This window comes from Oncorhynchus mykiss, chromosome 2 (assembly GCF_057628025.1).
Source record: "Oncorhynchus mykiss isolate SJ-2025 chromosome 2, ASM5762802v1, whole genome shotgun sequence".
Lineage (NCBI taxonomy): Eukaryota > Metazoa > Chordata > Actinopteri > Salmoniformes > Salmonidae > Oncorhynchus > Oncorhynchus mykiss.
This window is the reverse complement of record NC_143023.1, coordinates 56478622-56506405: the sequence shown is the minus strand read 5'-3', so window position 1 is coordinate 56506405 and position 27784 is coordinate 56478622. Positions and strand designations below refer to the sequence as shown.

General features: G+C 41.1%; 1 long non-coding RNA gene across 1 annotated transcript; it reads left to right on the top strand.

Moving 5' to 3' along the window:
• On the top strand, positions 1 to 27195 carry LOC110492101 (uncharacterized). The gene is made up of 3 exons (XR_002468953.3): positions 1 to 154; positions 8460 to 8635; positions 27008 to 27195. It is a non-coding gene; the product is annotated as an uncharacterized LOC110492101 (long non-coding RNA).
• The last annotated feature ends 589 nt before the right edge of the window (positions 27196 to 27784 follow it).

Sequence of the window (27784 nt, the reverse complement as noted above, 5' to 3'; positions counted from 1 at the left end):
GGACGTGCCATGATTTAGGCTATATTAACCATGGACTGAATATTTGGTCATATCCAATTTTATTTGCCTCTGTTTCTGTAAAACATGTTCATGTATGAATTCTAAATGCATTTGATTTTTATTTCCCTCGTTTCAGCAAGTGGTCCCTGCTACGGTAAGTGATACTTTGCACGTGCAATGTTTTTTAATTCAATGTAGTTTCTCTGTGTGTCATTTTTGCATGTTCCGGTGCGTGTCTGCTGTCGTGTCTTGTCGTGCTTCCCATCACATTTAGCTCACAGTGCAGTAACATAAAAATGCCATCATTCCTGGTCTTGACTTGGATGCATCGGCATGTTTTTGTAATTTTTTTGACAACATTCAAATTAAACCATGCACCTTTCTCTAAAGAAAGGGAATCGCCGCAATGGTAAATAAGTGAAAACTCCTTTGTTTGTTGGCGCTGTTGAGTCTCTTTTCACATCTCATTCCTCCCGCAAAAACCATATGCTTGCAAGGGAAAACCCTTCTCTAATGAGCGCTAAATGGGCACTAATTTGTCCTTATTTTTTGTATTAAAAAAAGAGGAGGCATAAAGACAGGAATGGAGAAGGAGGAGGGGAGGGGGGTTGAAGAGGAAGAAAACGAGCACCTAGGAAAGGGGGAGCAGCAGTATCCCGAAACGTTGCATGTACTTGGGGGAAACCCGGTAGCTGTCCAACAGTAATGGTGCTGAAAATACATCGAATGGCACTGGGGAGCGTTCCGTGATTCACCAAACCATAGGCAAGCGCGTTTAGAGAGAGAACTGAATATGACAAAAAAAACAATGTAATTTCAATGAATGATAGCCTGAAAACGTTTGCTCTTTCACGGAGCGTTATCGGAGGCTGAATCCTTTACTTCAGGGAAACTACCGATTTCCCGCCTGCGTCGTTTGAACAGTTTTACCAGATGATGTACAGGCACAGACAGGGAGGCTATAGGCAGATAGACTTGGATTACCCTTCTGCCCACGTCATCCATTTCTATCGTCAGTGTATTTGGCTATACCGTATGCTATGATCGATTGTATTTATTTCAATATAAAACCATAATCTGCAGCATCCCCAGTCATTTTGTTCCTTTGCATAAAGCAATGTGAAAGTTTTCATATGGCTTAACTAACTACTGCTGGCCAATACGCGTTTCATTGCTGCTTTTCGGCTATGCTGCTTTTGAATCGGATATGGATGACTTCATGACAAGTACAACCTCGTTGGGAAGAGATGGGAGGCAGCGCTATTCTCTACGTGTACAAAACATTAGGAACACCTTCCTAATATTGAGTGGCACTCCCTTTTGACCTCAGAACATCCTAAACTCTACAAGGTTTCGAAAGCGTTCCACAGGCCCATGTTGACTACAATTTTCCCCACAGTTGTGTCAAGTTGGCTGGATGTCCTTTGGGTGGTTGACCATTCTTGATACACATGGGAAACTGTTCAGCGTGAAAAACCCAGCAGCGTTGCAATTCTTGACGCACTCAAATCAGTGCGCCTGGTACCTACTTCCCACTTGGGCAAAAACTACTACTACTATACGTTGTTCAAAGGCACTTAAATATTTTGTCTTGCCCATTCACCTTTTGAATGGCACACATATACACAATCCATGTCTCAGTTGTCTCAACGCTTAATAATCATTCTTTAACCTGTCTCCTCCCCTTCATCTACACTGATTGAAGTGGATTTAACAAGTGACATCAATAAGGGATCACAGCTTTCACCTGGATTCACCTGGTCAGACTGTCATGGACTGTCATTGTGTGTGTGTGTGGTGGGGTGGGGGGTGGGGGGGTCTATATTGATGGTTCCACAACAAGATATTGGGCTGCCAAATGGGCCAGGAATCACCGATCCAATTACAACAGTGTCATCCGTCTGAGCACAGACACCAGTTCAACGTCTAGTTTTGATTTACATTTGGTTGAGTTGTCAACTAACGTGAATTCAACGTCAAATCAACAAACAATTTCATCATGACATTGGATTTAGGTTAGAAGTTGGGTGAAAAAAATACGAAATGCCCTTACATTGACGATTTATTGAAAATCCAATTACTTTTCCACGTTAATTAAACGTCATCACATAGATTGTCTGTGTTGAAATGACATGGAAACAACGTTGATTCAAACAGTTTTTGCCCAAGTGGGATGTCGAGGCAATCAGAGCCAACTTAGTGATAATGTATAAAATAAAGTAAGCGACGACTCGCATGTCAAAATGTCGAATTGAATTCAAACAACGCTCGTATCTGCCTGCAGTTTCGTTCACGCCACACAATAATCATGCTCACTCACTCATAGCTACAGTCCTCGCACGACTTTTGTCCACAAGTCTATATATAGCGTTCTTTTCGCCGCGGGAGAAGTGTTGCAGTACACGACATCCACGTTGTCATGAAAAATAAATCTTCAATGGCTGGCTCGTGTTGTGATAGACTGTGGAACCATTCACCTGCTATATTACCTCCACCTTTAAAAAAAAACTCCGCTTTTTAGCCTTCCTTTTGCCAAACGAAGCACCAGATAGGGCCAGATCCCCTTCCTTCAATAATTAAATGCCGGGGCCGTGTAATTTCAGTGGAAACAACACGGATTCTTGAGTCGTGACTGCTAAAGTGAGTAATGCGCGCGTTGGCTGCGTCAGGAGAGGCAGTCACTGTGCAGTGCAGTGCAGACTGAAGGAGGGGAGGGGTGTGTGTGTATGGGGGGGGGGGGGGGGGGGGGGGGGGGTTCGTGACTGACTGTAGAGACGGTCGCAAACGAAAAGACCACCCAATAAAAATCCACAACAGGGCGACAAATGGGGATTGGGAAACGTTTTTTTTTTTTAAATACATTTGCATTGCTGTCCCCCTGAATACTACTTCGTTCCTTTACCTTGCTTTACTGATCCTGGCACCAACTTGAATGCAGGAGAAGAGTTACAAGGATAGTGGGGGTGGAAGGAGAAGGGGGGAAAGAGGAGGAGGGGGGTGGGGTTGGTTTGGGATAAAAACGATACACATTTTGAGGTGGGAGGATCCAGATATAGCTCGTGAACCCGACCTCCTACTCGGTACAGTAACTTGTCCAGTTCCAAGGGGGGAGTAGGTATACCGGGCCTCCTGTGGTATTTCTCTCTCCAAAACAATGATGGGGTCTAAAAACACTGACTAAATAACCTCAAGGGTAAGTAGACTTCTACTATTCTGTAGCTTTTCCCCGATTCATCTTAATTAATGAAGTTTATTAAAGGTTGTTTAACTGTTGGTGTGTGCAGAGTTTGATCATTGGGCTGGGTGACTATTGTTGTCATTGACTTGTTATCACTATCACTCTAGTGTTTTGTTCCGACTCCTGCTAATGCTACTGTGTAGGTGCCTTTTAATTGTCGTTCTGCATTGCATTTATTGCAATATATTGCGCTGTAAATTCGGAATCTTTGACACGTGGCACTTTGACAACAAGTGTGTTCCGAGACCCCCCGTGTCGTCACTATTGGTGGTATCCTCCAGTGAACTCTCGCTGGTCATGCAATAGAATCGCTTCAGATGCTTGTCGTGTTGTTGTTATCGCGTGGACGAGGCACCGCGCTTTCCCACGATTGGTTTACATGCGTTCAGGGGGCCGTATTTATATTAGCGTTTCAAAATGGTTAATGTCCAGCCTATATACAATTGTATTAACATGACGGGTTGTAATGCAGTAAGGATTTAACCAGCGAACCTGTTGTCGTTTATTCTTTCGTCATTTGAATCTCAATAGAATTCATTGTGATCCGATACGTGTATCTCCCACATGCATAGCCGTAGCCAAGCTGCAATAAATGCACAACTCGAGAATCAATCAATCGATATAATAAATCCACCCAAATGTTCTGTGCACATAACCCTATTCGCTCGCATTTATCAAGTCACTTTTGCCAGCTAGAACACAATTTGGTTTCCCTTTTTTTTTTTTAAAAAAGGGGGGCCCCTATATGAGCAAGACACGGATTGGTCGATGACGAGTTTTCGTTTGCTCCAATAAGGTCCCTCGCTGCTCTATATTTATTGCTAGCAGATTACTGCTTGCTCCCGCCTTACCCAGACGGTTCGAGCGGTTAGAGCGAGCTAGTTCTCCAGGAGACTTCATGAACGAGGGGAATATGTGTTTTTTGTATATATGTATACATATCTATAGAACCATAATAACAACTAAAACAGTACTGCTTTCCGATGCTCGGAGCCTAAATGACCACACTATCTTAAACATGTGTGCATTTAGACCAAATTATATTTGAAAGAGAGGGAGTGAGAGGGAGTAGGAAGAATTTCGAGGGGAGGTCGGGGAGAAATTCAACTACAGGGAAGCAATGCGATTTAGGACCATGGACAGCGGTAGAAAGCAGTAGCGTTGGCATTCGTATGTAGCTTCGCTTGGAAACCCTATTTCTCGCCTCGCAGTGTGTGATTGAGTTGGAGACACACAATTGCCTCGGGTTGCCGATGGCTGAATGGACCCAATCCGGGATTGGCGATGGAAGCGGTCTTTCTTGATGTCACTTTCTTAAACCTCATGGACTCTCGACAGGACGTAGAGGCAGAAGCCGATCAGTCCTTCGCGAATCTTTTTGCGGTCTGGGCTTGCTGTACATAACTAACAAGCTGGGAAGCCCTTACCCCAAAAAGCATTTGCGGAGGGCGCATTCGTCGAGTCACATCGCAAGACGTCTTGCAAGCACGCTTCGTGGATTAAAAAAAAAAATATTTTTCCTCTTGCCTTTTCACATGATAATTTTACTACAATTATTATTCATACTATTTTCATACTTATTTTTATTCAGATTTTAGTATTGATATAATTGTTAAGTGCTAATTGTAATTTATTTTGTATGTGTTTGTATCGTTAGGCTTAGGTCCCATTTCTAAACTTTGGTATGTCTCCCACCCCCGGGGATACTTAAAAGATTTCTCAGCTCCAGAGTTTCCGAAATTGTTTTGGACTCAACTTGGAGTAATGTGATACCAATCAGTCCATATAGCAACCCACCCCCCAAATCCACAAGATCGGTGCATAGTCCCCTCAGCATTACACAGAACGCCCTGCTGATGAATAAATCTGGGACCCAAATGGTACCCTATTCCCTATATAGTGTACTATTATTGCATTATATAGGTAATAGGATATCATTTGAGACGCAGAATAAGTCTAAACAAAGGGACACCCTCGGAATGAACAAGTTGCACGTGGGGAAACAGAGTGATTCCATTCAGAGACGGTGGGAGGATGGAAGGGGAGAATGAGGAGGAGGGGTGTGGGAACTTGGACCTCTCTGCCCTGCGTGCACTTGGGAAATACAACATTTATTTAAATGTTCCAATCTCCAAATAGTTAAGTGTGGCGGGAATTGAACATGCACACACACACTTGAATAGGTGAGACATGACCATGCAGCGAGAGCGTGTGAATGTGTGAGAGAGAGAACGAGCCGTGCTGTGTGTGCGGCCGTTCTCTAAGACAAGCAGAGAGACTGAAATGCTTTATTCAGCCTGCTGTCTCTTTCTCTTTCTTCCTTTCTCTTTATCGCTCTTCCTTTCTCTTTCTCTCTCTCTCACGCGCACACACGCACACCTTTTTCCCCTTAATGTCATGATATAGCCTATTCACCCTCGAGCATCGCCCACCATTACCCCTTTCATCAAACTTAAAGCATAGAGCACGTCCTTCTATATTTGGCCCACGTAAGAGAGAGAAAAAAGTTGATTGGGAACACTCATCTGATCAGTTGACGAACTCCGACCTATTCCTCGAGTTTGTTTCCAAAAGCATGGAGTGTCGTTCGTGTCCATCACGCTTGTAAGCAAAACCATGAAAACAGAACTCCCAGTGTTTGACTCCTTGTCCAGTTCGATAGAATAAAATAGTGCAGTGATGACACAATTAGATTTACACCCTAAAAGCAAAGTTAAAAAGCATAGCTATACCGGTAGCTTAATGATACGATGTTGCCCTATACTACAGTCAGTGAACAGTGGGACAGTGAAGCATTTTGTATTCTTCTGGCTATGAACTCTAGCACTCTTTATTTGAAGTGGTACAATGACTATAAGGATGAAGTATCAGCTATGATTTGAGGGAATTTCTATCCATAAAGGGTGAACCGTTTAGAAATTACAGCACTTTTTGTGCATAGTCCCCCCATTTTAGGGGACCAAAAGTATTTGGACAAATTCACTTAGGCCTACATGTGTATTAAATAATTCAAAAGTTTCGTATTTGGTCCAATATTCCTAGGACGCAATGATTACATCAAGCTGTCACTCTACCAATTTGTTGGATGCATTTGCAGTTTTTTTGGCGTTTCAGATTATGTTGTGCCCAATAGAAATGAATGGTAAATAATGTATTGTGACATTTTGCATTCATTTTTATTACAAATAAGAATGGAATATGTTTGTAAACACTATGATGCTACTATGATTACTGATAGTCCCGAATGAATAAAAGTGACTGCAAAATGACACAATACATTATTTACCATTCATTTCTATTGGGCACAACATAATCTGAAACACCACCAAAACAAACAGCAAATGCATTCAACAAGTGTGTAGAGTCACAAGCTTGGTGTAATCATTACGTGCTAGGAATAAGGGACCAAATACTAAACGTTTGACTACCTTAATACACATATAAGTGAATTTGTCCTAATACTTTTGGTGCCCTATAATGGGGGGCTATGAAAAAAAGTACTATAATTTCGAACCTAAAATACCTTCAAATTAAAGCTGACAGTCTGCACTGTTTGATTTCAAATACAAACTTTTGGAGTATAGAGACAAAATAAGAAAAATGCTTCACTGTCCCAATAATTACGGAGACTACTGTATAATGTCCCTGAGTTTAGGATATACCCGGCCATTAGCATCAGTGCAACCGTTTCAGGGGCATTTACATGAATGTGGGAATAGTATTTGCTTCTTTAATTAAATAAATTTGGCTACTAATCCCTACAGTCAGGTGTTTGCTATAGCATTGCAATCCTGGGCATAACTGCTCACTTACGGTGACCGCTGGCGTAAATGTTGGTCACGTGGACATAGTTGCTATTCAAAGTGAGAAAAATCGATAATCAAATAAAAACAAACGATTAAAACCACGATGAGGGCCCTGTTATAGGCTGCCCATAGAAATATAACGTATCAGTGATTTTGCCAGGAAAGAAAATATAAATATATGTATGTGTGTGTGTTTTATTGTCACATACACGAATGTAAAGTGACTGTGGTAAAAACAGTGCGTGCAGTTCGCTTAGGCTACAGAAGTCATTGCGGTCTACTTCTCCTCTCGAGGTGAATGACATATCTCCTTGGCTTTATCAATTGACAAGCATCTCTGACCTATAGCGACATGCATACAAACTCAGCTGAAGCTTAGAGTGTAACATTCCAATATATAAGATGTGGGATTTCCACCCTGTGATTATCTCTGGAGGTCAAAGGTTGTTTTAACTCAAAATAATGATAAAGACAGCAGAATTGTTTCGTGTAGGGGAGTCCCAACTTGCGTAACCTTTACACCCGCGTAATTTTTAAGCACCATGGACAGTGCCATTTCGCTGCGATGTTAGCACAGTGCACTCCACTTCAGGACCATGGACAGCGTCATATTTTCACCAATCTGACCACGGTCTTGCGTCCCTTCAATATTTCAGCACCACGGACAGCGTCACGGGCCTTCAGCCCGATTTCAGTGGCGTCACACTCGGTCACTCTGCAGCTCAAGTTAGTCAAGTCTCTAAATAATCATCATCAATTAAGGTTCATGTCACCTTTTGGCACTCAGGTTGAGGAGACAGCTGACAATTCACTAATGCTGTAAAAACCCTCAACACCCCGTGACTAAAGAGTAACAAGTAGTCATAGGCCTATAGTAGAAAGCAGCATACAATGGTTAAAACTTGACAGTGGAGACAAAACCACTGTTTTGCATGGTATTGTATGGGTGCATTTCCGATAAGTAAAGCCACCTATTGCTTGTTTTTGTATTTGTACAACTGCATGCAATAAATGCCAATGCCCAAATATAGATGTCTTGTTTTGTAGTTGTTTTGTTGTTGCGTGGTGCAGTATGGATGGACAAAGCCTATGCCTAACTATGCATACTTTTATTCTCTAACAATTGTTAAAAGGTGTCTCGGAAGAGATTCGAACTAGATGTGGGCAAACGACAAGGCTACGTTTACATGTTTTAAAACCTTTCGAGTCAGTCATTTGAATTAGTGCGATTTGAGGATGTTTCAGTGGGCGTCGGTGACGTAGGGCCTTCATTCCCGCTCCACATCTTTTCGAAGACTCTGTATTTGTGCGCACGGGACGCCCCTCTTCCACCCAATTATGTAGTACACTTTTAATGGCAATGCTCTATCAATCTTACAGACATAATGATACCTCTGTCTTTTTGTTTTCTGCAGGTGAGGGAAGAAGTAGGCACGACCGTGAAGGGCTCGAGCGCCATGTGACATCCTGGCCAGAAACGTCAACTCGATTGGGATTTCATCATCTCCATTGAGAAAGGGAGCCGGCCTATCACCCGTGGACCACTAAAATCACCACCTCTTGGTCCTTCCTCTCTCGTGTTCAGCGCAAGGTAATTGTTAACCCGAGAGTGTTAACAGAGGCAACTGGAAAGATGACGTCAAACAAAAATCACTTCCCTTTGAAATTGCATTTTTTTTTGGTCGGGCATTTTCACCGCTGCGCACGTGAGCAGAAGTTGACCGCCCATTAATTTGGCATCAAGATGGCCAATCATTGCAGTCCTTTGTGAGAAACATACTTTATAGATTTAACAGACGTCAATGCAACAAAGACACTTGTATTTGTCGAGGTTTGACCTATTCCATTGCATGTGTGAGGGGTAGGCAATATATGCCTCATTTTACTGGTCTGTAGGCATGTGTAGGCCTATTTATAGTTCCCATATAGGCCTGTCTGACCCTACTTAAAAAAATATATAATAGTGTTTTGGTGGGTAATGTGTGTTAGCACTGTGTTCTACATCATGGAAACAAAACAAAACATATATTCTATATATCTCTCTGTCTACCACACAACGTTTATGGGCCAATTGCATTACATGTTTATTCAGTTAGTGAATATCACTGAAAATAAGAAGGACATGTATTGAGTCATGAGAAGGAGGGCCAATGAGGGGATGCATGAGAGGTGCAGGGTGAAGTTGCTCCTAGACACTGGTCTTGGGTCAGTCGTGCATTTCCTAGATCTTCACCGAGGGGAAACGTCAGTCTCGAAATGATATCTTGGACCTACACACTTGATTGACATGTATGAAAACTGTATTTCTGAAGAGTTTGCTTTGCAATGTTTTTTAAGTGCGTTTCTCTGACGGCTTGCACCATGCCATTAGCAGTGTAGGATGTCTGAACCCAGAGATAACGCGAAGGAGAGGAGAGGTGGAGCTGTGGGCTTTGTTAAGGAATAGCAAGTCTATAGTGGAGCAACAGTTGCGCCAAAATAATAGTTGTGGGTTTGCCTCCCAAATACCACCATATTCCCTATTACTTTTTGACCAGGGCCCATAGGGCTCTATGGGGAATTGTGCACCATTTGGGATACACAATTTGATAACTGGTTATGATCATAAATCCAGTTTGAAATCTGATCAAAATGTTGGTCAATCAAGCACTTCTAGAGTCAGACTTATTGACCTGCATGGAGGACTAAATTCAGTAGAATACAGTGTAGTTCACCAAATACAGTGCACATGTAGTTACGTGTAAAGGTGTGCAAAATGGTGTCCATGCAACTCCTGTCTTTGTTCAGAGCGTGACAAGCAGAACTCTTCAATGTTCAGACTTCTTTGGGGAATTCGCTTCATTTTGAACACTTGTCTCCAGATGTTTCCCAGAAAGCAAAACTGTTGCTATGACGTCTTTTACGGTCAGATTCTATGCTGGTTGTAAAATCATTTTGTAAGTGTATTTTTAGCAACCAGAAAAATACGCCTTTTGACTAGATATCAACCAACATATGAAGTCTTTCCCATGAAGCCTTGATTTTGTCATGAAAAGTCTTTACCTGTTTGTAACAGAGACCTGTTTGTCTTCAGTTTACGACAAGAAAACAACGTTATCAAGACGTCATGTGTCAAATTATGCCCACTGGGTTTGTTCATTTATGACTACTAAGGTTTAGGTCTCAAAGACTGTGAGTTTGTGGTAAAACCTCTGGGCTGGGCTTATCAAGGTGTGTCCCTCAAAATATACCGGTTAATAGTGAGATTTGTATGACTAGTACAGTATTTGTTATTCAGGATGCATTTTCCTATTGTCTCTGTGAGAGATATGTGACGTTAGGAAGCAGTATGTATGGGTTTAGGAAACAGTCAGGTTGAGCAATGCCTTCTTGAGCTTCCTGTTATTACGAAAAGCACAAACCATTCAAGGATATTTAGAACGTTCAACCTTTCTCACTGATTCAGTGTGTTCATTGTGCAAGAGAGATGAATAGGGCCTATCAAATGCAAAAATAAAAAAATGAAATGAGCACACAATCAAAAACTTCCACTCACAAAAATGATGCCTCCATTTTGTTTTAGCCTAAACTACAATAGACCAGAACTTGTAACAAAACCAATTGCTAAAAATACTCTTGAATGAATCAGTCATTTGATATAGTGTTGCATTTTCCATCTAGGACATAAAGGACCTCTTTCTATGTTCAATACAACCGTATAGGTCACAACATCTAGAAATACCTGTTTTTGTCCTCCAGATGCCTGATTTGTTAGCCAAAAGGGGTGAGGCGACTGTCTAGCCATCTAAACAGAGATAAGAATGGGGACCTCTCCTCTTGAATGGAAGAACGTCATCACTCAGTTCTGTCGTGACTCGTATCATTACAAAGCTTCTTCTTCTTCTTTTTCCCTCATTCCAAATGTCTTTGTTTATTTTTAGGGGAAACGTGTTCTGCTCACATGAACATAAGGTATGCATACGTACATGTAGGTGCGCACTCACTCACTCACTCACTCACTCACTCACTCACTCACTCACTCACTCACTCACTCACTCACACACACACACACACACACACACACACACACACACACACTGTAGCTGGGTTTTAATACACAAAGGACTACACAGCCTCTGTGCTGTGGGCCACACAGATATTTAGTAGAGTCAAAGGCTTTAGGTCCTGTTCTTTGTGGTTGTAATTATTGTAGTTTAATACCAGTCTCATTAATGAGAAGAACTCAACCCTTGTAAGATGATAGTCACTTGTGTCCATTTATTTGTAAAGGATGTTGTATTGTGTGTGTGTGTGTGTGTGTGGGTGGGTGGGTGGGTGGGGAGGGGGGGGGGGGGGGGTGTTCAGAGGCCTATTAATGTCTAGCATTCAGGAGATGGTTACATATTGCATACTTGTGAAGCCAATCAGCGTTTGAATGGAATGGACCACTTTTGGACAGGAGAGAACAGTGGGGATTCCTCTTAACACACGATGGAGACCTGTTAACTTCTCAGTTAAGCTATAGTTAAAGTTCCCTTGAATACAAAAGAGCACCGTGGGTTATAGACTGGACAGGAGGGTATTCTACCTCTGAACAGGTACAATCAACAGGTAGTGCCAAGACAAAATTGTCCTCAAACTAGTTTTCTTTCCAAGCCGCAGGACCCTGAATGGACATCCATCTACTCATTGATTGTGATTTGGCCAAGGCTTCAAGACGTGATTTCTTTTTAATGTCCATATTAGTCAATGACCCATCTCTTTTGACTTGAGTGGTGTTGAACCTCAAATAGTTCCTCACTTCCTCTTTAGGCCTTCCTGGCTGCACCTGAGACAGTCGGTGTCCATCGTCATGTGGCGCTGAACTTTGGGATGCCGATTCCGTCGCTGTCTGCTCGAGCGGTGCTGAATCTTTAATACCCCCTGTTTGCGTGTCATTTTTGTTGTTGTTGTTGCCATCAGACCTTTTACTTAGTCACAACAGATCGTGGCCCTAGAGACATAATGAACTTTTTATGATATACGTACTATGACTGGTGATGAGGGCTGTCTTCTAGTCAGAAGTTCATGCTCCTTTCCATGTCTGTCTTATGCTGAGCTGAGGCAATGGCCTCTCTATTTTGCAAACTGTTCCTCTTTAAGGTTGTGTGTAGGGGTCGTTCATATTCACTGTTAACGTTCATATTCATGTGCATGTTCACGCTCGGTTCACGCGCTGTTCACTCATGATTATAGCTAGTGTCATGACGATGTTCATTGTACTGTGAGTGTGTACATTGACACAGTAATGAACCAACACTATTCTGTCATGAGCCTGGTGTTATATCTTACAGGCAGAATTAGAGCTGGCCACAACTTGTTTCTCTTGGTCTTTCTCTGACTGTTTTCTCTCACTTTTCTTACTTTGCACAAAAAGGGCTTCACAGGCAAGGATATTACTGCCAGTAAGATTGCACCTAAATCAACCATTTATCGGATCATCAAGAACTTCAAGGAGAGCGGTTCAATTGTTGTGAAGAAGGCTTCAGGGCACCCAAGAAAGTCCAGCAAGCGCTAGGACCGTCTCCTAAAGTTGATTCAGCTGTGGGATCAGGGCACCACCACTACAGAGCTTGCTCAGGAATGGCAGCAGGCATGCGTGAGTGCATCTGCACGCACAGTGAGGCGAAGACTTTTGGAGGAAGGCCTGGTGTCAAGAAGGGCAGCAAAGAAGCCACTTCTCTCCAGGAAAAACATCAGGGACAGACTGAAATTCTGCTAAAGGTACAGGGTTTGGACTGCTGAGGACTGGGGTAAAGTCATTTTCTCAGATGAATCCCCTTTTCGATTGTTTGGGGCATCCGGAAAAAAGTCCTGTGTCATGCCAACAGTAAAGCATCCTGAGGCCATTCATGTGCACCCCGCTGCTTCTCAGCCAAGGGAATGGGCTCACTCACAATTTTGCCTAAGAACACAGCCATGAATAAAGAATGGTACCAACACATCCTCCGAGAGGAACTTCTCCCAACCATCCAGGAACAGTTTGGTGACAAACAATGCCTTTTCCAGCATGATGGAGCACCTTGCCATAAGGCAAAAGTGATAACTAAGTGGCTTGGGGAACAAAACATCGATATTTTGGGTCCATGGCCAGGAAACGTTCCAGACCTTAATCCCATTAAGAACTTGTGGTCAATCCTCAAGAGGTGGGTGGACAAACAAAACCCCACAAATTCTGACAAACTCCAAGCATTGATCATGCAAGAATGGGCTGCAATCAGTCAGAATGTGGCCCAGAAGTTAATTAACAGCACGCCAGGGCGGATTGCATAGGTCTTGAAAAAGAAGGGTCAACACTGCAAATATTGACTCTTTGCATCAACTTCATGTAATTGTCAATAAAAGCCTTTGACACTTATGAAATGCTTGTAATTATACTTCACTATTCCACTGACAGAAATATCTAAAGACACTGAAGCAGCAAACTTTCTGGAAATTAATATTTGTGTCATTCTTCATAAATCTTTTGGCCACGACTATACAGGATACACATGGTGTACACCGTCCAACGGAATGCTTACATGCAGGTTCCTTTTCAACAATGCAACAATAATAATAAATAATAAAAGATAAGAATTCTAACATAAAGTAAATGGCTCAGTAGAATATAATAAACATTTTAGCATACGTATAATACAGGAAGAAACCATTTATAGTCCAATATTTACACATGTATCAGGGAAGGGGGGATTGAGGGGCAAGTGTTTAAATTGTGCAGTATTAGCAATAGTAGATAAGAGTCTTGTAGCGGCAGTTGTGATGTTTGTGTGTGTAGCATGAATGTGTGTGTGTGTGTGTGTCCGTGTGGGCGTGAGTGAATGAGTGAGCGCATGTGTGCTAAGGTGTGGAGAACCAGAGCAGGTGGTCAGTCCAGTTCAAGTGTTCAGCAGTCTGATGGCTTGTAGGTAGAAACCGTCTCTGAGCCTGCTGTTATTCTGTCTTCTTTTCTTCCCCTCTCTCCCCCTTTCTTTCTCCTTCTCATTCTGTCTTCATCTTTCACACTTTCCACCTCTTTCTCTTTTTATTTCCTATTGCCAGGGCCTTCCTGACTGTGTGACAGAGAGAGTCCTGAGTGACGCCGTGAATCACTCTACGATGCCTTACCGCCCCCCCCCCCCCCCCCCCCCCCACACACACACACACACATCTTCCCGGCTGCTTCTTATTAAGGTATGATCACTATAGCTGCACAAACATTTCAAAGACTTACAAAAAGTCCCCCAAAAAATGAAGCACTTTCCCTCAAATGTTGCTGTTCTGAAACGGACCAATAGGAGGGATGTATTTTGCAGAAGGAGCGTTATTTGTACTGTTCCATACCTTGGAACTTAACGTATCTTAGACGATGCCCCAGTGTAGGTTCCAATCGTTTTGCAATGCAACTATGCTCGCTGCTATCAGTGAAAAGGTTCCACCCCAAAAAAGATCCCTGTTTCTAGTACTCTTACAATGCAGCACGGCGGCTCGGACTATTACTGTTACACTTGCGGTGTTGGCCAAGCTACTGTGAAAATGCCGTTTACCAAGCTACCGTTTACTTCACACTGACAGAAGTTAAGCTACACTGAAGCCACATTTAAGAAAATATATATTTTACTTAACTCAAGTTACTTTGGGAAAATAGTTCACGACATCCACACTGCTTCTTGAAAAATGATCATATTTGAGTACAAATTGCAAGGGCAGATCACTTTGAGGTCATACGTTAACAGAATGTGCCTATTAAACACAAAAACTATGTTTCAAGGGAGAGTTGGGAAGGTCGGATGCTGAAAAAGAAAGGAAATTCTTGCCTACTTCAGTCCTATTTTCTTTTCTTTTTGCAAAAAAAGTAGTGTGTAGTTCCAGTAGTTCGCTACACTGCTACGTGGCAATTTAAAAAAAATTAACTACTGAAAACGATACCAAAAGTTGAATTTAGTTAATAAACTACCACCAAGCTACTGCAAAATGCAGTTAAATTAGTAGTTCACTACTCCTCCACACTGTACACTTGTCACCTGGTTGAGTGAGTGTGAAAGCACTCAATCATGATCCACTTCCTGTGTGTGCCCAGCCTATACTGAACCTGTGTTCATTTGGCACCAAAGGGAAGACAATAGACTGACAGATGGGAGGGACTACCTGAGGTGTATTAATTAGTCCTACACCGTAGCAAAACATTTTTTTCAACGGGAACATTTTGCAATAAAAACAAACGTTTTCAGCTTAGGTTCCATTTGGTTCCTTGTGAATACACCCTTGGATTCTTCCAAATAGCAAAAGCTCATTTTTGTTTTCTGTCGCAGGCAGTTAGGAGCTAAAAGGAAGACGTCACGTCGTTTCACATTATCCATGCATATGCTAGGGTGGTTGATAGTTGGTTTAGTGGAAAGTGAGTTCTAGGTCAAACTAAAACACGGGGCACTTTTCTGTACCAGGCTGGCAGCTGCCATTCACCCGGCCTTCCCCTCCATCTCTCCCTTTCTCTCTCACATCTCTGACGGAAGGAGAGGTGCCTGTCATTGTAAGGCGGTTGTGGAAAATGGGGCAGGCTGAGGGATGACTCAGCCTCCTGGAGGGAGGGGGGGGGGGGGGGGGGGCGGCGGTACTTTGGGAGGGGGGTTAGGGGTTAACTCTAACCCTCTATGGAGCCTCTGACATAGATGGATCTGACACACACTCACACGTGGACACATAAGTGAACGTCTTTCACACACACACACACACACACACGCAGGCTCAGAAACATACATATGCCGTGCATACACACATTCATTTGTAAGTTCTCAGTTATGACGACGCCCCTTATGTTCGCACACGATGACTCACTCTATCACTCACACACTTTCTCTCTCTTGGACACACACACACACACACACACACACACACACACACACACACAATGAGTTTCAAAACAGAACGTATTTATCCATTCTGATTTGAGTATAGTTGAAGTATTCATTGCTGCAGATGTACATTTTTAGCAAAACAAATCACTAAATGATATCTAATCTATAGAGTCATATTTCTAAGAAGACGACTGCATTGAAAATAACCATTTAAGAGAGTGCCTAATTGAAAGAATGACATTGTTCTGTCACCTTTTTGGGGGAAATTTCACTTCAACATAAACAATGTTAGTTATGAATTTGACCAGTGCTACAGAAGATGTTGCCCAAATACTTTGAAAGTATCTTGATTTATACTGTAGGTGTGTAATTACTTTTCGAGTTTGCAGTGTTATGTTTTCATTTTCCAAAACAGAAAGAAAAATACTCATGCCAGTTGATTTACTTGTATTACTAAAGGGTTTTGTGGTATTAAAATACAGCTACAGTGCCTTGCGAAAGTATTCGGCCCCCTTGAACTTTGCGACCTTTTGCCACATTTCAGGCTTCAAACATAAAGATATAAAACTGTATTTTTTTGTGAAGAATCAACAACAAGTGGGACACAATCATGAAGTGGAACGACATTTATTGGATATTTCAAACTTTTTTAACAAATCAAAAACGGAAAAATTGGGCGTGCAAAATTATTCAGCCCCTTTACTTTCAGTGCAGCAAACTCTCTCCAGAAGTTCAGTGAGGATCTCTGAATGATCCAATGTTGACCTAAATGACTAATGATGATAAATACAATCCACCTGTGTGTAATCAAGTCTCCGTATAAATGCACCTGCACTGTGATAGTCTCAGAGGTCCGTTAAAAGCGCAGAGAGCATCATGAAGAACAAGGAACACACCAGGCAGGTCCGAGATACTGTTGTGAAGAAGTTTAAAGCCGGATTTGGATACAAAAAGATTTCCCAAACTTTAAACATCCCAAGGAGCACTGTGCAAGTGATAATATTGAAATGGAAGGAGTATCAGACCACTGCAAATCTACCAAGACCTGGCCGTCCCTCTAAACTTTCAGCTCATACAAGGAGAAGACTGATCAGAGATGCAGCCAAGAGGCCCATGATCACTCTGGATGAACTGCAGAGATCTACAGCTGAGGTGGGAGACTCTGTCCATAGGACAACAATCAGTCGTATATTGCACAAATCTGGCCTTTATGGAAGAGTGGCAAGAAGAAAGACATTTCTTAAAGATAGCCAGAAAAAGTGTTGTTTAAAGTTTGCCACAAGCCACCTGGGAGACACACCAAACATGTGGAAGAAAGTGCTCTGGTCAGATGAAACCAAAATGTAACTTTTTGGCAACAATGCAAAACGTTATGTTTGGTGTAAAAGCAACACAGCTGAACACACCATCCCCACTGTCAAACATGGTGGTGGCAGCATCATGGTTTGGGCCTGCTTTTCTTCAGCAGGGACAGGGAAGATGGAGTCTGCAAAAGACCTGAGACTGGGACAGAGATTTGTCTTCCAACAAGACAATGATCCAAAACATAAAGCAAAATCTACAATGGAATGGTTCAAAAATAAACATATCCAGGTGTTAGAATGGCCAAGTCAAAGTCCAGACCTGAATCCAATCGAGAATCTGTGGAAAGATCTGAAAACTGCTGTTCACAAATGCTCTCCATCCAACCTCACTGAGCTCGAGCTGTTTTGCAAGGAGCAATGGGAAAACATTTCAGTCTCTCGATGTGCAAAACTGATAGAGACATACCCCAAGCGACTTACAGCTGAAATCACAGCAAAAGGTGGCGCTACAAAGTATTAACTTAAGGGGGCTGAATAATTTTGCACGCCCAATTTTTCAGTTTTTGATTTGTTAAAAAAGTTTGAAATATCCAATAAATGTCGTTCCACGTCATGATTGTGTCCCACTTGTTGTTGATTCTTCACAAAAAAATACAGTTTTATATATTTATGTTTGAAGCCTGAAATGTGGCAAAAGTTCGCAAAGTTCAAGGGGGCCGAATACTTTCGCAAGGCACTGTATGTAGCGTCAGTTGAGAAGTACTATGTATCACATCACAGTAAATTGAGACGACAAAAATGTGTGTGATATGGACTCGTTCAAATCACAAGAAAATGAGCGACCAGCTGTTTCTCGTGCTCTTATAAGGAAATATGTCATAATAAAAAGCGACCTGAAAATGACCAATTATTTCTAAAAGGTTTGAGAGCTTTTATTTAAGGACATCATTTCATTGGATACAATAAATGTACAATTGAATCACAGATTAAATCCTTTTTTTGTGTATTTTATTTTATTTTATTTGGAAACAGGATCAAATTCAAGACTGACCATTGACGCTGAAATTAGAAGTATATCTAATATCTATCGAAGACAATTGTTCTGACAGAAAAAAATACGTTGTAGACGTTTAGAAGGGTTTTTAACCATTGCAGTGGTTGTTGAAATTGGTTTCCATTGTATCTTTGTGCTCAACCAATATCAAGAGTGTATTTATTTATTGCTAGTCTGTATATACAGCATGATAACACAAAGAAATGTGGTCAACATTGTTGCAGTAATAGTCATGTGCAAAACACTGTAGATTACAGCATTATTCAACCTGCAATTAGTCCATAGCTGAAGCTAACAAAGCAAACTGTCCGTTTCCAAAATAAACTGCATTAACCTTTTCTCTCGCCCACCAAAGAAAACATGTTACTCTTTCTGTTTCATTGAGCTTGACAAGTTCTGTTGCAGCCATAGGAAGAATCGTTTTTACTGGGCAGGTTTGTACACTTGTCCAAACAAGTCGTCTTACTTGCTCCTGGATCCTGTGTGTGTATTAGGCCTGTACAGAACGCATGACACCCCAACAGATGCATCCTTTAGAGTGAGTGTATGTGTCTGTCTGTGAAGGTGGTGTCAAAGCAGTATGTCGATGCTCTTACCATTCCACAGCGAACGGATCAACGTAGTTTTGTTCAAACGTCAAGTAAAGCGTCTGTTTCTACAAAACCAGCATGTACAGAGGTGCGACGAGATGCAAATAAATGAGATGAGAATAGAGGCAAATATAGAGAGGGCAAAACACAACGGAAAAGCAAGCGAAAGGAGAAACAAATGAGTTGGGGAAGATTTTAGATTCCGAGAGGCGAGGGAAGAAAAGACAATTGGATGCGAAGGAAGGTTTGTTAAAAAAAATAAAAAAAACAGTTCCTTGGGATCTATTTGAACAATTTTGAACCATTCCAAATCATGTATTTGTCTACACGTTTTGAAAAGGGTTTCTATATTTTATCCATTGTTAGTAATTGCTGTGCCTGCTGGCTTTCTACTGGTTTTCAACTATTTGAACCACTTTCGTTAATCGGGTTGTAAAGATAAGATTACTTTATTGTCCGTGCGGGGACATTTTGGTTGTGGCTCTGTGCATACACGAAAACACGGGATTGTCATTTTGAGTTTGCGTCCCTTTTACAAAATCCCTGTAACTCGTTCAAGTGGAACCATTGACTTATATGATTCTGGTTGTACTGTAGATGTATGCAGTTAGAGGTTAGTTATTGTGGCCTTCTTACACAGAATCAAGCGTAGACAAGGACATACACGCAGTGGTTAGAGCGTTGGATTAGTAACCGGAAGGTTGCAAGTTCAAACCCCTGAGCTGACAAGGTACAAATCTGTCGTTCTGCCCCTGAACAGGCAGTTAACCCACTGTTCCTAGGCCGTCATTGAAAATAAGAATTTGTTCGTAACTGACTTGCCTAGTTAAATAAAGATAAAATAAATATATGCACTAAACACAACAGTGCACTCTCTTAATTACAATGTCGACTGTATATAACTTTCCCACAGATTTTCAGGTATTTGAACCTTTTCAAATAGTTACTCTGTAGGTCTGCACCAGATCGCTATAAGGTTTTTAACTATTTGAACTATTCTAATGATTGACAGTTCATGCTGGGTTGATGAAGGTTTTAAATGCGAACACGTTCTCCAGCAGCAACGACTTGGGGAAGAGTTACAGGGGGGTAGGGGTGGGGGAGGATAAATATTTGACTAAGGTAAACTACCAATGAAGCAAATGATCGCCGTTAGTTTTGTTTTCCCTTATATAAAAGATAACTCTATAGATGCAAACTCTTATGGCCGGTTTCCCGGACAGATTAAGCCAAGTCCTGGACTAAACGATATCAATGGCGATTCTTCTAAGAATATTTTTTTGCTTTTAATTATCCAGGAATAGGCTTAATCTCAGTCTGGGAAATAGTACATTTGCCTTTTAGTCTCCAGAAACAGAGAAAGAAACGCTGAATGTCAAAGTCCTGTTTTTTTTTTTTTTTTGTACTTTTTTTTAACAAAGACACAGACATGAGTGACAGGTATTCTGACTGGAAGCTGTTTCTGGAAAGTAGCTTGTAAACTAAAAACAAAAGGGGACGTACATTTTTTAGGAGGCCAAAGGTAAATTGGAGCTGTAAACAATTTCAATGAACGGTGTGTGTGATGAGTGTGTGATGAGTGTGTGTGTGATGAGTGTGTGTGTGTGATGTGCGTGTGTGTGTGTTGTGTGTGTGTGTGTGTGTGTGATGAGTGTGTGTGCGTGATGAGTATGTGTGTGATGAGTGTGTGTGCGGGGACTGGCCCGAAGGTCTCTGCTCTCACCAGATGGATGTGGTCACCCGTAAACAATACCAGAGTGCGTCTGTGCAGTCACCGGGTTATTCTACACTTGCGAACTTGTTAGAGGAACTAATCACGGCAATGATTTCGCTGATATAGAACGTTTTATCCAGCCTCACTGTACCTTATATTGTGGCATGGGGACTCCTTTCAACAGCACCCTTCTTGATGGAACATGGCAGCCATTTTGTGTGTTTGTGTGTGTATATGCTTGTGTTTATGCATTTGAGTGTGTGTGTGTCCTCCCCACCGAAGTAACAAAGCCGATCTTGCCAACACATTCAGGAACAGTAAACAGCCTGTCCAGAGATGTCTGGGGGCTGTTAAGACTGTGACATCCACAGTCAGAGTCCTGCCCCGAAGAGGAGCACCACTCTCCCTACCTGGACACGAACAGAATGGTGCTCCGTTAATTACTGTACCCCCATGTAACATGTGCTCCGCTTGGGGCGATGACGCAGTTCCTTGTAAGTAATGTCAAACGGAGTGTGACACAGCACCACACGTGCTGCCTTTCTAGGGATGCAAAACTCTGCTAACTTTCCTGTTACTTTCCTGGTAACTTTCCTGTTTTTCCTTGAATTTAGGCAACCATCCTCATTACTCTAAAGTATCTCCGTTTCACAGGGTATTTTGACTGAAAATGTAACGTCAAGGCACAGAAGAGTGCTTTAAGACAGCATGTCATGCCCAAATGGTTCAGGAGAAATAGTGTTCACCAATCTGGAACTTGTGTGTGTATATCAGTTTCTTGAAATAGGAGACGTTAAAAAAATGCTTGGAGGGCCAGACGGCACACGCTTGTGTCTGGATTGTTTTGACACGTGTGTGTGTGTGTGTGTGTGTGTGTGTCCTTTGCACTGTATTTGTCCACAAAAAAAGGAGCATTACTCGCATTGTTATGAGCAGAGTCTTATGCTCTCTGTCTTTTTCTCTTGTGTTTTCGTAGGAGATTTGTAAAATACATGATTTCGTAAAGGGGGGGGGGGGGGGAGTGGTGATACAGAGGGATGTGTCTGTCCTGAGAGAAGAAAAGGACGAAAGTAGCCGGAGGATCGAATAGAAGGAGAAGAGTTCTGAAAGTTACAGAGAGGGGGTATAAGTAGGTAACGACCGCCACCCTCTCTCTCTCTCTCTCTCTCTCTCTCTCTCTCTCTCTCTCTCTCTCTCTCTCTCTCTCTCTCTCTATATATATATATATATATATATATATATATATATATATATATATATATATATATATATATATATAGGTGGTAAGGGTGGTGACTGATTTGGGGTAGGGTTGGAGAGTGGGGTGACACAGTATGGTTTCGGTGTATGCTGAAGAGGACAGTTTGTACGGAGAGACGGGTAGAAGGGTGTTAGAATGAGGTTCATACACACACACACACACAAACACACAGGTCTGGCAGAGAGCATTCATCTCAGGGGTGTCGTCAGTGCACGGATCAGTGTGTTCATGATTGTGGAGTGTGTGTGTGTGTTTCCTAGTGCTGAAAGTGACGCACGCATACGCCTGAAAAACAGGGAAGGGATTCTTATGATATGTGAACTTTCATTATATATTTACATAAACAGTAAATGTTTCTTTTATCACCGAGTTGATGTGATAAAATCTTCCCTTTTTTACCTTATATGCTGGGTGTGTGTCGGTGTCAACCAGGGTGGTATAAAACATGGCAAAAAGGAGCATCTTTCCCAACATGCATTGCGATGAAACGGACTAAAAGGAACATGGTTAAAATAACGGTTCTAATGTGGTCCAGGGAGACAGGTGTATGTGCCACCTTTTGATTTGGACACAGCATCCCGTGACGGTACGACGCACATTTCTACCATTGTGCAGACATTTTGCCATCAGGTTCCGTCATTTCCTGCTGCTCCAGTTCTCATAAAACGATGCTGTGTGTGAACAAGCAAATCACGCATGTATTGTGGTGGTCCTGACTTTACGTCGGGAAAAACGGTTTATATTTCAAATGCTTCGTTTGATAAGTTACTGTAAGTACAGATATAAGTTACTGTAAGTACAGATATAAGTTACTGTAAGTACAGATATAAGTTACTGTAAGTACAGATATAAATTACTGTAAGTCCAGATATAAGTTACTGTAAGTCCAGATATAAGTTACTGCAAGTACAGATATAAGTTACTGTAAGTACAGATATAAGTTACTGGAAGTCCAGATATAAGTTACTGTAAGTAGAGATATAAGTTACTGAAAGTACAGATATAAGTTTGTGTAAGTCCAGATAGGAAGCCACACATGTACAACTATACATCATATATGTTCTTAACAGAAAATGCACAAATTCGTCCAAATACTGTATTACAGTAGGTAGCTATAGTGAATTGTTAATTGATTTAAAGCTCTTGTCCTCCATGTCCCTCTAAAACATATCAAGTTTGGTAAAGAGGTTATAACAGAAAGCATTCTTAGAACAGGAAAAAAATAACGAATAGTCGTCAAGCTTCCTGTCCCATTTGTGGGCTCTGGTTAAAAGTCGTTCACAAATAAAGGGAATAGGGGGCCGTTTGGGACACGACCCTTGTCTATGCTATAACCACGGGATGAAACACAATTGTACAATTTGATTGTCCGTAAACGTACAGACAACATTCCGAATGTTAATACTGTAACTCCATATGTCTTTTGACATATGATTATACTTAAAAAAAATAAATAAATACAGTACCAGTCAAACGTTTGGACACGGCTACTCATTCAAGGGTTTTTCTTTGTTTCGACTATTTTATACATTGTAGAATAATAGTGAAGACATCAAAGCTATGAAATAACACATATGGAATCATGTAGTAACCAAAAAAGTGTTAAACGAATAAAAATATATGTTATATTTGAGATTCTTCAAAGTACCCACCCTTGATGACAGCGTTGCACACTCCTTGCATTCTCTCAACCAGATTCATGAGGTAGTCACCTGGAATGCATTTCAATGAACAGGTGTGCCTTGTTAAAAGTGGAATTTCTTTCCTTCTTAATGTGTTTGAGACAATCAGTTGTGTTGTGACAAGGTAGGGGTGGTATACAGAAGATAGCCCTATTTGGTAAAAGACCAAGTCCATATTATGACAAGAACAGCTCAAATAAGCAAAGAGAAACGACAGTCCATCGTTACTTTAGGACATGAAGGTCAGTCAATGCGGAAAATTTCAAGAACTGTTGGAAAAACATTCCAGGTGAAGCTGGTTGAGAGAATGCCAAGAGTGTGCAAAGCTGTCATCAAGGCAAATGGTGGCTTCTTTGAAGAATCTAAAATATTAAATATATTTAGATTTGTTTAACACTTTTTTGGTTATTGCATGATTCCATATGTGTTATTTCATAGTTTTCACATCTTCACTATTATTCTACAATGTGGAAAATAGTAGAAATAAAGAAAACCCTTCAATGAGTAGGTGTGTCCATACTTTTGACTGGTAGTGTATATTAGGCTATTAATATATAGGCTATGTCCAGCACATATTAGGAAGTCAATTTTGATGCAGATAATTTATGATTTGATTGCTAGAATACACAAATGTCCTTTGAACTCTCAAATAATATTCAGTGTGAGAGAAAAGTGTGTGTGTGTGTTTGTTTGAAGAGTGTGTGTGTGAGAGTATACAGTGTGTAAGAGGAGTCTGTGAAAGGGAGTGTGTGTGTTTGAAGAGAGTGTGTGTGTGTTTGAAGAGTGTGTGTGTGACAGTATACAGTGTGTAAGAGGAGTCTGTGAAAGGGAGTGTGTGTGTTTGAAGAGAGTGTGTGTGTGAGAGTATACAATGTGTAAGTGGAGTCTGTGAAAGGGAGCGTGTGTGTTTGAAGAGAGTGTGTGTGTGAGAGTATACAGTGTGTAAGAGGAGTCTGTGAAAGGGAGCATGTGTGTTTGAAGAGAGTGTGTGTGTGACAGTATACAGTGTGTAAGAGGAGTCTGTGAAAGGGTGCGTGTGTGTTTGAAGAGAGTGTGTGTGTGTGACAGTATACAGTGTGTAAGAGGAGTCTGTGAAAGGGAGTGTGTGTGTTTGAAGAGTGTGTGTGTGACAGTATACAGTGTGTAAGAGGAGTCTGTGAAAGGGAGCGTGTGTGTTTGAAGAGAGTGTGTGTGTGAGAGTATACAGTGTGTAAGAGGAGTCTGTGAAAGGGAGCATGTGTGTTTGAAGAGAGTGTGTGTGTGACAGTATACAGTGTGTAAGAGGAGTCTGTGAAAGGGTGCGTGTGTGTTTGAAGAGAGTGTGTGTGTGTGACAGTATACAGTGTGTAAGAGGAGTCTGTGAAAGGGTGTGTGTGTGTTTGAAGAGAGTGTATGTGTGACAGTGTGTAAGAGGAGTCTGTGAAAGGGACTGTGCTTGTAAAAGGGTGTGCATGAATATCTTGCTAGAAAAATATTTGAAGAAATGGAATCGATTTTAGCAATAGACAGTTAGACTTTTTTTTGCTAGCAAAATCATGTGGCCTTTATGTACGGCCTTGTGTAGTGATTTGATTTGACCACACAAATATGATCATTGTACTGTCATTTTTCAGATTGACTTAAATTATGTAGTAAAACTAAAACAATAGAAAATGGCTAGTTTGTTTAGGATTGTTTTATAAAGTTAGAACTGCAATTATTCTCTCTCTGTGTGTGTGTGTGTGTGTGTGTATCATCACCATACTGTAATTTTTAAGAGAATAAAAATAAGTTAATTTCACATAAAATGCCATTTGTTCTGTGCAGTAATAGTATGAGAATAGTACATTGCTTCCCACTTGGCACAGACGTCTATTCCACTTCATTTAATTGAAATGACGTGAAAACGACGTTGATTCAACCAGTGTGTGCCCAGTAGATTGTTAGTTTCAAAAGTGTTTGATAAAGTTAGAACTGAAATGATTGATACACACAGCAACCTACATGGCAAGAAGACTATGCTTGGGATCTGTAGAGTATTGCTATTCTTCTCAGTTAGAACGCGGTTTACTCGTTTGTGAAGGAGCAGGCGGTTTTGTGGTAGCCTATTTGAAAACCCTGCGTGTGTGGTACTGTGACAGATGTTGCAGACGTTTGTCAGGACACCAGTCTTTTGTTCATTACCCCTACACAAAGGATGGTGTACAACTACCACTTTAATATTTTGTAAGCCTGTTTCAAAAGTTGTGAAATATTAGAGCAATTCGGTAGCCTAAACATGGCAGTTTCATTGTGTGACCAGGTTAGAATTGATCCGATACTTGAAGTGCAGGTCTGTAAATTCAAATATAATTTTAAAGCACGTGCAGCACGTGGTAGCAGTGAAGAGCTCGAAAAAAATGCAGGCCCTGTGCATATTTTGTTCATACCGGTCTTTGGAACCCCAAAAAAGTTACAGATTTTTTTTTATAAACAACTGCATTGATATCGAGGAAACGTTTCGAAGTCTGGGAACTTGTGAGTGGCAGAGGTGGGGACTGTTGACGAGTTTCGCTGTCCAATGAACGGTGGTGCTGAAATGTAGCGCTCTTCGTATGACGGTTGGAAGCCATTTTAAACACATACACATCAAGGAAATTATTAATTGGCATATAACAAATGTCAAATGTGGACTTTTAGTGCAGAACAGAGATAAACATGCACATGTGATTTAAATAAAAAAAATGGGTGCAAAGTTATATGCACTGGACATAAATGAGGGAAAGTTGCAGCCTAGTTTTCACTGTCAGGCACCTCGTCAGCAATTATGTGGATGGGCTATGGGCACACTTGAATGTATCGATACTAGGGGAGTGGCTGTGTGTTTCAGTGGAAATGTATGCAACACCCAGGAGTTTCAGAATATTGTCAAGATGAGAGTCCATATATTTTCTATAATTCTGAGTGAGTTTGTCCCATTCCAACTACACAAGACTCTTTTGTTTATATTTCCCCTCAAAGGAGATATTGCAATTTCAGTAACTTCCATATGTTGTATGTGATACTGGGAACACTTTCTGTTGATGTATAATCGATGTATGTGTTTGCCTATAGGCATGTGTGAATACATGCTTGTCTCTAATTTCGGACGTGATGATCCATTGAAAAATTACATGTTGCCAACATGTTCTCCAAAAGAGAATATGTTTTTTTTTGCAGTATAAAATTGTATCAAAAGAAGAATCTTTACAATTTGCTGCTGTTTTTATTTGATTTACAAATTGTCATATTTGAAATCATGGCTGATAATGACAGCTGTGAGTTATGTTGTGTTATAGCTGGGTAAATATGTATACTTCTTTGCTGGAGATTGAGAAGCTGTCGCATATTTTCAGCATTGAGGTTGTTGCTGTTTTAAATAATTCAGAATATGCGTGTGTGAATGGGGTGATGAATTGTTGATTTCACTTCTATTTTTATTTATTTATTTTTAAATCCTCTATTTTTGGCTGCGGTGTCATTAAGTATTACTTTGAATGACTGTTTTTCAGATGTTCGTGGTGGGATCTGAGAGCAATGTGAACAACTACAGGTGCAACCCGTACAGATGGACGTAACGTATGAAATGTGCTGAATATATCCATGTATTTAGATCCTAATATGTACACATGGAATTGCTGTATTAATTTGATGCTTTTAGAACGTCTCTTCATAAAATCTCAAATGCTGAAAGATCCTGTCAAAATACATGCTTGGTGTGTTTATTTGGCTCTTTGCTGTCTTTCATTTATAGATGAATTCTGAAGGACCTTTATAAGATAACACTGTAGTTGGCCACGTTAAATTACATCCTATTCATACGCCTGGTCATCTAAGCAGGATGAAAAGAATAGGCTACGTTTTAATGAACTACCAATTTTGGATTAATAGCCTGTCATGTTAAGAGATATGCATGTAAAAAATATATGTTTGGTGATATGTCAGATAGGCTACAAAAGGGATTTCGTTGTAAACTGCTGAAAAGCCAGTTCACCCAATCCCATCGGCCCAATCCCATCGGCTCCACAAGCCTCCGGGTATATTCACTTCTGTAAAAGAATGCAAATGACGACATGACGATTTCTACAAGTCAATTGATTTTTCCAACAAGCACATTTTGATGAGTACACTACACCTGTCAGTTATACTCAGGCAGTTCTGGTTGGTCCATACTTTATGTTTAGTTACATTACGGTGTACGCATACAGCTAGTATGGCGATAGTGTGTGTGTGTGTGGGCGGGGGGGTCTTGAAGACAAAAGCAGCCTAGGCTACACTGTTGTGAGACT